This window comes from Alexandromys fortis, unplaced genomic scaffold (assembly GCF_014885135.2).
Source record: "Alexandromys fortis isolate MF-2015 unplaced genomic scaffold, M_Fortis_MF-2015_v1.1 scaffold_116, whole genome shotgun sequence".
NCBI classification, from domain to species: domain Eukaryota; kingdom Metazoa; phylum Chordata; class Mammalia; order Rodentia; family Cricetidae; genus Alexandromys; species Alexandromys fortis.
In genome coordinates, this window is record NW_026067998.1 from 2,850,195 (window position 1) to 2,861,488 (window position 11,294).

General features: G+C 41.0%; 1 long non-coding RNA gene across 1 annotated transcript in view; it reads right to left on the reverse strand.

Moving 5' to 3' along the window:
• Positions 1–8,396, reverse strand: part of LOC126512659 (uncharacterized) — a 16,637-nt gene extending 8,241 nt beyond the window's left edge. The window contains exons 1-2 of the long non-coding RNA XR_007595119.1: positions 8,109–8,396; positions 7,655–7,863 (exon numbers count right to left, since the gene is read on the reverse strand). This is a non-coding gene — a long non-coding RNA (uncharacterized lncRNA). The remainder of the gene's footprint in view (positions 1–7,654; positions 7,864–8,108) is intronic.
• Between the last annotated feature and the right edge of the window lie 2,898 nt (positions 8,397–11,294).

Genomic DNA, 11,294 nt, shown 5'->3' on the forward strand with positions numbered 1-11,294 from the left:
GGGACAGTTTGTTATTTGTTAACTAAGCTTCCTGTGTGTTTCCGTGCTATCCCTGCCCCACCTGGTGATTTAGTTGCAGGCAATCTTCTCCATTGTTAACTAAGTTTCCTGTGTGTTTATTTCCCACCTCCCTGGGTGGTGAGATCTTTGTGCTGCAGTTAGGTAGAAAAGGGCTTCCCCAAGTCTGAATAAACGGCATTCGCTTGATCTCCTATCGAATGACCCTGGTCTCTGTGTCTTGTGTTCAATCTCCAGGCCCTTGCCCGGACTCGCATTCGGTACAGCTTCACGCGAACTGTACCGAGGGTGTAACACCAAAACCGGGTGCTACAATAAGGGAATTCTGGAAATGAAAATGCTCAGTAAACAGATACTACAGAGACAAGTATAACCAACAGAATTGAAGAGAAGGAAAATAGAATCTCAGGAGTGGAAGATACAATAGTGGAAATAAATTTATCTGTCAAAGAAAATATTAAATCCAACAAATTCTTAACACAAAACATCCAGAAAAACTGGAACACCATGAGAAGACCAAACAAAGAATAACAGGGATAGAAGAAGAAGAACTCCAGCTCAAAGGCACAGAAAATATATTCATCAAAATCATAGAAGAAAACTTTCCCAATCTAAAGAAGACTATGTCCATGAAGGTACAAACTTACATAACACAAAATAGGCTGTACCAAAAAATTTTTAAAGTTCCCTTGCCATATAATAATCAAAACACTAAACATACAGAAAAATAAAGAGTATTAAGAGCTGCAAATGAAAAAGGAAAAAAGCCAAGTAACATAAAAAGGCAGACCTATCAGAATTCACCTGATTTCTCAATGGGAACACTGAAATCCAGAAGGTCCTGGACAGATGTGCTGAAGACACTAAGAGACCATGGATGCAAGCAAAAGATCACTATCCCCAGCAAAGCTTTCAATCACTATTGATGGAGAAAATAGGCTATTTTGTGACAAAACCAGATAGGTATTGTTTAAAATACCTATTCACAAATCCAGCCCTACAGAGAGTACTAGAAGAAAAACTCCAACCCAAGGAAATTAACTGCACCCACAAAAACACAAGCAACAGATAACCTCACACCGGCAAACACCAAAGAAAGGAAACACACAAAAACACTACCACTGAAAAAGTAACAGGAATTAACAATGACTGGTAGTTAACATCTCTTAATATCAATGGACTCAATTCACCTATAAAAAGACACAGGCTAACAAAATGGATACATAATCAGAATCAAGCCTCTTGGTGCATACAAGAAACACACCTCAACCTCAAACACAGACATTACCTCAAAGGAAAGCATTGGGAAAAGATTTTCCAATCAAATGGACTTAAGAAACAATTTCCTAATATCTAACAAAATAGACTTCAAACTAAAATCAATCAAAAGAAATGAGGAAGGACACTTCATACTCATCAAAGGAAAAATCCATCAAGATGAAGTCTTAGTTCTGAGCATTTATGTCATAAATACAAGAGCACCCATATATGTCAAAGAAACATTACTAATCAAATCCCACACACTAATAGGAGGCTTCAACACCTACTCTCCCCAATTGACAGGTCTGCCAGACAGAAACTTAATAGAGAAATAAGAGAACTAACAGATGTCATGACTTAAATGGACTTAATAGACATCTACAGAACATTTCACCCAAACACACACACACACACACACACACACACACACACAAATACCTTCTTCTCAGAACCCCATGGAACCTCCTCTAAAATTGACCATATACTTGGAAACAAAACAAACCTCAACAGATACAGAAAAAAAATTAGAATAACCCCCTGTATCTTATTGGATCACCACAGCTTAAAGTTAGAATTCAACAATGTTAATTGCAGAAAGCCTACAGACTTATGGAAATTGAGCAATGCCCAACTGAATCACCCACCCCCACGTAAAGGAAGAAATAAAGAAAAAATTAAAGATTTTCTAGAATTCAATAAAAATGAATGCACAATGTACTCAAACCTATGGGGCACTATAAAGCAGTACTAAAAAGAAAATTCATAGTTCTGTCTACATAAAGAAAGTGGAGAAATCTCATACTAGCTACTTAATAGCACACCTGAAAGCTCTAGAACAAAAAGAAGCAGACTCACTGAGGAGGAGTAGATGACAGAAAATAATGAAACTGAGAGCTTAAATCAATAAAATAGAAACAAAGAAAATCATACAAAGAATCAATAAAATGAAGAGCTGATGTAGGAGGATCTTCTTTCTATGTGTTACTGTCATTGGTTAAATAAAGAAGCTGCTTTGGTCTTTTGATAGGCCAGCCCTTAGGTGAGTGGAGTAGACAGAACAGAATTCTGGGAGGAAGAAAGCAGAGTCAGGCAGATGCCATGAAGCTCCAGCCCGAGATGGACATAGGTTAGAATCTTCCCAGTAAGCCACGACCCCGTGGTGATACACAGATTACTAAGATATGGGTTAAAGCAAGATGTGAGAGTTAGCCAAGAAGAGGCTAGATATAATGGGCTGGGTAGTGTTTAAATGAATATAGTTTCTGTGTTATTATTTCCGGGGCTAAGCTAGCCACGCGGGATCCAGGCAGGATGAAAAGCAGGCCTGTTCGCCTCATCACTACAAAGAGCTGGATCTTTGGAAAATCAACAAGATAGATAAACCTGTATCCAACCTAACCAAAAGGCAGAGAGAATATCAAAAATAACAAAATCAGAAATTAAAAGGAGGGCAAAACAACAAACAGAGAAAATCCAGAGAATTATTAGATCATATTTCAAAATCCTGTATATCACAAAAATGGAAAATCTAAAAGATATAAACAATTTTCTGGATAGGTACCACACACCTAAATTAAAGCAAGACCAGATGAACAACTTAATTAGACCTATAACTCCTAAGGAAATAGAAATAGTCATCAAACGTATTCCAACCATAAAAGCCCAAGACTGAATGGTTTCAGCACAAAATTCTACCAGATCTACAAAGCAGAGCTAATACCTATACTCCTCAAACTGTTCCATACAATAGAAACAGAAGGAACATTGCCAAATTCGTTTTATGAGGCAATGGTTACCCTGATACCCAAACCATAAAAAGACTCAACTAAGAAAAAGAATTACAGACAAATTACCTTCATGAACATTGATGTAAAACTGCTCAACAAAATACTAGTAAACTGAATCCATGAACACATTTAAAAAAAAATCATTCACCATGATCAAATTGGCTTCATCCCATAGATGCAAGGATGATTCAGCATATGAAAATCTGTCAATGTAATTCATCATATAAATAAACTGAAAGGAAAAACCATATGATCTCATTAGATGCTAAAAAAGCCTTCAACAAAATCCAACACTCCTTCATGATAAAGGTCTTGGAGCGATCAAAAATATAAGGAATGTATCTAACCATAATAAAAGCAATATACAGCAAGCCAACACCAATGAGGGGGTCAGCTCTTCCACTCTTACAACCTGAGGGCAGGCTCAAACATACACACCCCCTCCAGCAGGATCAGCTCCATTGTGCTGCCCAGGGGAGGTACAGGACCTGCTCTCCAGAGTGCTGCAGCCTGTTAGGGGCAGGGCCAGCTCTATGACCCTCATGATCCAGGGGTCAGCTCTCCTGCCTGCCTTAGGGGTGAAGGGCAAGCTAGAAGCAGCACTCTCTGGCCCATGCAACAAGTGATATCATAATAGTATTCTAATCTAGTCCCATTGAAACATTACAAATGCTTCAACTGAAAAACAAAGGAAACTTTTCATAAATCCAATCAATGGCCTAATTCCATATGCACAAGTACCAATGCAGAAAGACATGAAACATATAATACTAAAACAACATGACTCCCAAAATAAGTAGAAAATTCTACCGTAACTAACTTCAATTAAGGTAATATGAAAAATAATGAAAAGCAATGATTGTAAGAACATCATTGAAATTAAGCATGACATGAATAAAGTGAGAAAATCAACTTAGAATATGAAATTGGAATTCAATAGATAGAGATGTCAAAAATTCAAACAGATGTTATAAGCCAAAGTTCAATAAGTTAAACTTTAAAAAACTTAGTAAGAATTCTCATCAATAGAATTAGTCAAATGGAAGACAGAATATCAGAGCTTGTCAGATAAACTAATAAGGAAGTCTGAATATAACATTCAAGATCTATGGGACATCATTAAAACAAATCTACAAATTATGGACATAGGAAAAAATAGAATAGTTTTCAGGTAAGCCACAGAAAACACATTCAATGAAACTACAAGAGAAAATGTCGCACGACTGGGAAAACCATTGGTCATCTATGTAAAAGAGATATTTTGAACATCAAATAAAAGAAAAAAATCCCAGAAGATAAAGTTATCAGGTTGTAGTACAGCTAAAATGCCAGATATACAGGATAAAAAGTACATTAAAGATTGCAAAAGAAAGTTTGCAAAAAAAATGATAGCAAAAATTCATGTCATATATAATGGAAGAATCCATCAAAATAAGAAAGAGCATAGCTCTCAACAGAAATTCTAAAAGGCAAGAAGGCATGGGATGATGCATGTCAAGCTGTGAAAGACAATAAAGCCATCCAGTATCGCTCTACCCAGAAAGTTATCACTCATAATTGGGGGAGAAAGAAACATTTTCTGTGGTAGACATAAACTAAAGGAACTCGTGGCTACTGAGCCAGAACTCCAGAAGATGGCTTATGGAATCAATCATGCACACAGAAGAGAAAGAGAAATATGTTCACAAAGACACGAGGAAGAATAGGCCATCTTCCTGGGTGGTTAATAAGCAAATGGAGGTTATGAATGAACCAGATATTACAAAAGCAACAAAATGACAGGAATTAGTGTATAGGCTTCAGTAACACTCTCATGATTTACCCAATCAAAATGGACAGGTACCAGATTGGATTTGTAAATGGTCCATTTTGTCAAAGAAATATCTCATGGCAAAGAAAAGAGATGAAAAAGGGTTTTCCAAACCCATTAAGCTAGAAACCAATCAGGTACATGGAATTTAGCATCTGAAAAAAATAGATTTCAAATCAAAATGAGTGTGAAGAGAAATTTTCAAGAGTACTAAAATTTTAGAGAGAACTTAGTATTAGCTTATGAGGTCAGAGGATTGTGTCTGTGCTAAGGAGTGATCTAGTCACACTAGGTTGTGATATCAGAATGATCCACCGAGCAGGACAGTGACTTTCTCATGCCTCACTGGGCCTTCACTGTGCTGCATTGTGATATCACAACAATCCATTTTGCCTCCACAATACTGATCTGTTCCTTCACCATGCCCAATTTCTCCATCTCAATGCTGAATCTTGTCAAGCAACACTCCTTGATCCAACGTGATCTTATATCATGTCATCATTTCTCTCAACAAAAACTGTGTTTCTACGACTCTCACTTGAGGAAATCCTCCACACTGACCACATTGTGCTGACCACCCCACATCCAGTTACTGTAAATGACGCAGAAGAGGGAAAAAAATATTTGATAAAGGACTTTATTTTCTTATTACACTGGGTTACTTATAAGCATTTTTGTACAAATACATAATTATTTGAGCATGTTTACCCTATGGCCTGATCTCCTTTTCTTTCTTAAATGAAAAATACAAGAATCCCATTGCTCCAAGCATAGTGGTCACTAGTGACCCACCCATCAGGTGTAACCAATGTCCCCTTAGGTAAATGTGTCACATCGTTGTACAAGGCAGTGGTTAAGCAAAGAGGAGGTTCCTTGGAACCTACGATAGTTCATAGAATCATGTTGATTCATGTATTGTGTTTATGTTGCAATATAAAAATCAAGTATATTTGCTACATTTCTGTTCCATGCATATGAAATCCTAAACATTTTACAGATGTGTGCCCACTCTGTCTAAAAGAAGTTTTACGAAACTGATTTAGTGAAAACCATTTCATGGTCCAGGAAACTGGAATCATACACCCAAAACCACACACCCAGGACCCTGACCAAACCTATAAAAGGGTCCTCATGTAAGGCTAACAGAAGTAGAAAGAACTAGAAGTTAGGAAAGGGCGAGGAGGGGCCAACTCAGTCCCCGGGGCTTTTCCCGTGGGAGGACAAGCCTGAAGATGAAATCTCCTTGTCATCAGTGTACAAGGGGGAATCTGAGCCGTGAGGGCCTAAGAGGGGGACACAGTCAGGAAGAGACGGTCAGAGGCCAGTGTGTATGTTTGCTATCCCTCCTCAAAAAAAAGTAATTGTCACAGGCTTGATGGTTTGACGTTCAAATTTGCTGAAGTCGAGGGTTAAAGTCAAGCTGTCAACACAGCTACATGACTTCTGGGACCTTTAAGGAGGAATCAGTCTTTCTCTTCTTCTAGCTTCTAGCGATTACATAGCTCAGCTCATGGCCTACTCCCCACAAGGGCTTCCCTCTAGCCAATTTTCTTTTTCAGGCTGGATATGAGGCACTAACCCCACACACACACCCCAAGGCTTATGTATTGAAGGCTTCACCCTGAAATGCTACCATTGGACTAATCGTTGATGGGCTTATGAGAAAATAGACTGCCAGACTGAGTCCTGATAGGAGAAAGTAGTTCACTAGGGATATATCCTCTGTGTGTGTGTGTGTGTGTGTGTGTGTGTGTGTGTGTGTGTGGTGGTGGTGGTGTGGTGTGGTCTGTATTTTCACAGCACACAGCAGTGACCCAGACAAACACATACTGAACTCTCTGACACCATGAGCCAAAAGAAATATCTGCATTTGGAGGGAGAGGGTTCTCAAACAGTCAGTCACAGAAATGAAAATCTAAGTAGCACAATCACATACCCATCTCTGGCCCTGGCCCTCCTGTCTCTCTCATACCACTTAAGCTCCATGGTGATTGTGCCCGGTCCCTTAAACAGTCAAGAAATACCTCAAGACCCTTAACGTCATCATATCTGCATAGCTACTCTCGCCACATAAGAGTGTATCCACAGGAATAAGGACTTGGATATCACTGAATGACCATTATTCTGAATGACCATTATTCTGAATGACATTATTCTGTTTCACATGGCCAAGATCCAAGCTCTGAAGAGTATTCCTATTATTTAAAATCGGCAAGCCTTGGGACATGAAAAAGAATGACTTTCCAAAGCATCTGCTATCCCTGACATCTTCAATTTCAAGGGTATCAGCTTCAGTTAGAGCTGCAGCGTCAAGGAGAGGTTTGGCTTTTCTCCCCTCCTTGCCCGTTTTTGATCTCCTTCACCAACTCAAGAGGAAGAAGCTGTTTGGGGTGGGAATCCCTTGAGGTAGCTCAGGGATCTGCATTAAGGGGGGGAGGTCTACAAAGCCCAGAATAATAAAGCAATCACATTCCTTGATTCATCCCTAGAGAAAAGCAGACTTGTTTTGTAGGTCTGCCTGCCTCACTGAAAGGGATGCATCCCTTTGAGGTTTTCCGTGTGGGCTCCTCCCACCGCTTCTCAAAGGCCTGGCTGGCTTTCTAACAGATGACATAACAGGACTAGAAATTGTTTGCTCCTGTTGCTTCACAGACTCAGAGGTTACAGTTCATGCCCAGCTGGCTCTATTGTTCATGGGCCCATGGGAGAAGGGGATGGTAAGGCAGAGCATTTGACTTGAGGAGGCCGGGTACTTGATGAGGCAATGGCTGAGGCCCACCTGGGAATGTCTTAAGTGAAGCTGATCAAGCGGATGGGGAAACAGGCGCAGTTACAGGATATTCTTGTTCTGCCCCTTTGCAGCCTGCCAATCACTGCTACTGGGGAATCAGCAGGCCTCCACTTTCCAGAGGCCATCCTGGTTCAGGCCTCTCCTCAAGAAGAGCAAATGACACCAATTTTCCAATTGCCTTATTAATGTTGTTAATCCTGAGAGAGGAGGAAAAAAAAAACAATCCCAACATTTTGAGCCAAAATTGAAGCAAGTTTTAGTTAAATATTAAATACTAACCCAGGTGGACTTAGGTCAGGAAGACTCCCCGGAAATCTGAGATGAATGAACCCAAGAAACATACCGCAGAGCTATTTAAGGACAAATCTGAACAGCAATCCTATTTTCCAAGAGGCTTTGTAATTTCCAAGGAACTACAAGTCCCAACATTCCAGGAGGTTACCTGGTCCTTGAGCACGTAGGGCTTACAGGTTAACTTTGGGTGTTACATTCTTCCCCGCTGACTCACTGGGGACAGTCGGTCAGTCTTTGGTCTCTGCTGCAACTCTCGTGCTATTCCAAGTGTGACATGAGGACTTAGCATGTCTCAGGCAGGAGAGAGGCAGGTAAGAGGGAGCCAGCCACAGCACATGTGAGCTTGTGGGGTTTGCAAACGGCCATCAGCCCCAGTCCTTCAGCTGAAGCTTGGCAATGGTCAAAAGCCCATGTCCTTTATCACCAGGCCCTCGTGTGACCTACGGACTTTGTTTTTTGGTTCATAATTTCTGAGCACACACCGCGGAAAAGTACACTCACAGGGAGGCTGAATATTCTAGAGAGCTTGGTTTACTACTGCCTGGCCTTCTCTTAAACCTCGAAACACAGAGATTAGTACTTTTAATCCCTATTTCACAGGGGTTAGAATAGATTAAGCAATAACTAATGAAAAAAATAAAAGACGAGAGAAGTGATTGTCAGAAGTTGAGAAAGATCAGAAAAACAAGCAGGCAAGGTGTTCTTGCTACCATTTTCCAAGCCAAACACAGACTTGTCAGGGCATCCACTGGGCATCTTAGTGTGGCTTTGCCTGAAAAGGAAGAAGGGGAGGGAACCTGAAAAGAGGTACGGACTGTTTGTAAATAGTCTAGCCCTGAAACCAGACAAACTCCGTACAGAAGGTGCCTACCCAATCATCCAGTGGCCTTGGCTGACGGCTTCACACCCCTGGACTTTGACTCCCTCGTGTATAAAACGGGGCAGCAGTAGTGACGGTCTGGGATTTCTCTGAGGAATGAAAGCTGGCGAGGGACTCCATGCTACTTCAACTCATGAAAAATGCTGGCTTGTTACTCTTGCCTGGTTTCAAGTGCCGTTGAGTCTTTTCCACTGTCCACCTCATTCATTACTCACTCGGTTATATCTGAGAGCTCGCCATGTATCAGGGCAAGCTCAGGAATCCCTGTAGAAAGTCAGATGAATATTTAACAGGCTGACACAGTTAACACAAATGATAGCGAAAGCATGCAGCGAGCGTTTACTGTAGACACCATGCGCTCCAAATGCTTTCTATACATTTAATGCTCTCACACAGTGTGATGGTTCAGACAGGACAGGAGATAATATAAAGAGACATTTGGACCCTGTGTCTATCAAACTATAAACAAAGTCGACACCAAAAGATACAATTTCCCCCCATGCTGGGAAAAGGAATAGATTGAAGCCTGGTGCCAGCCGGCGGAAGAACTCAGCTTTCAGGAAGAGAGTTCACACGTATTTGACAGTTTTTTAGACCACTTTGCAGAAGAGACCCCAATGACAGGCCAACGGTGGGCAAGGCCACAGGGTTACCAGGGCTCCTGTTACACACTCCTCCTGTCCTATTGCTTGAGTCTCATGACAGATGCTGAATAGCGGCTAGAAATGTAAGATGGGGAGGTTGAATTACAGAGCCTAAGGTCACAATGCCGTGTGGCAGCCCTAGAGTTGAACCAGGGTATCTGTGCATAAACCAAGTGCCTCTGACTAGTCACAAAGGCATAGGATGACCCCATGTCTTCCCAGGCCTCTGCCAGGGTGCCAGTTAGGTTGTGCTCCATTTGACACGATGTTGCCAACCAGTCTCCCAGCCTGCCATTCTGGAATGACGCTCAGTGCTGAACAAATCAGGGAAATAAATTCCTTTGCTAGATCAAAGCCGTGGCGGATATAATTGAATGCTGGAAGTGGCGTGATTGCTTGTGAGTCGCTCAGGATGAATGGCTCTACTTGTCTTCATTTCAGAAACATCCCGTCTTGCCTGCAACACAGCCCTAGAGAACAGCCATCTTCTCCCCAGGAAATTAGCCAAAAAGAAATTTCCCAAGTATTTCCAGTCCTCCTCCAACTTATCATCCCCACCAAATGAAATTAAACTCCACCTTTCTTGAAGGTGAGTATTTTTTTAAAGTGTGAACTTATAGACTGGTGCTTAATTTCAAATCTCTAAGTGTTGAGTTATTGATCTTGGTAAGAATAAAGATAAATGCTTCTGGACAGGCTAGACAGAGGGAAGTAATCACGCAATCACAGGTAACATCACTAAGGAAGCACAATAAATGTTTAATGCGTTGAAGACAGAGATAATAAAGAACAGCTGAAATGCAGCTGAGTGATCGGGACGTGTGTGTGTGCATGTGCGTGCATGCATGCACGTGTGTATGCCTGTTTTTGTGAGCAGGGGGAAGGGAAGGATGGAGAGAGATAGACAGGTTGACAGGTTTTCCCTTTTTCTTCTCAGCTATTCTGCTGAGAGAAAACGAGAAATTTTCAGAAACCTGGCATGTAACAAGAAGTAAAGACGCAACTTGCAGGACTTTGGAAAGCAATGTGGTGTTAGGAGCTATTGAGGAGTCATTAATTGTAAGAAATTCATTTGAATATCCAGGACACAAAAAACAGTCAGACAAAACCGGGTTGGGCCTGATGCTTATGCCTTCCAGATGTCACATCAAAACTTAACTGGACATAAGCTTTCAAATAACATTTTTAAAAAGAGTGCCTGCCAAGACTTCTGCTCAGAGTCTGGCATAAACTAATCCCAGTTAAATAATTAATATACAATTAATATATAAAAATAATATACATAAGATCCATAAAGAAACACCTGACTCACACTAAGTGCTCTACAGTAGTTGGGGCTTATTTGGGGATTGGCAGGAGAAGCGTGACTTGCAGTTTAGTAAGATGGCTTCAGCATGGCATTGATGGAGGGTGAATGAGGGGAAGATCTATGGGGAAGTTATTATAGAGTTCAGAAGAAAAATGGCGGTGGCCTGGCTGCCTCAGGGGAAAGAAGGAAGAAATTCAGATGATTCCAAGTGGCATACTTTGTAGGCGATAAATGAAGACGCACGGGAGAAACCCAGGTTGAACAAGTAAGAGCCCTGCAGTGTCATCTGCTAAGGTGGAGCAGAAGCAGACAGTTTAGGAAGGCAAGGTCTTAGGCCTTCCTCCTCCATCCACTTCTCCTGGGGATTGGAAACATTTAAAGTGATATCTCTTGTTGGAGGAGGAAGCTGCTTGTTGGTTCCCAGCCCCAAAATAATCACACAGAAACTATATTATTTAAAACACTGCTTGGCCCATTAGCTCTAGCTTCTTATTGGCTAAC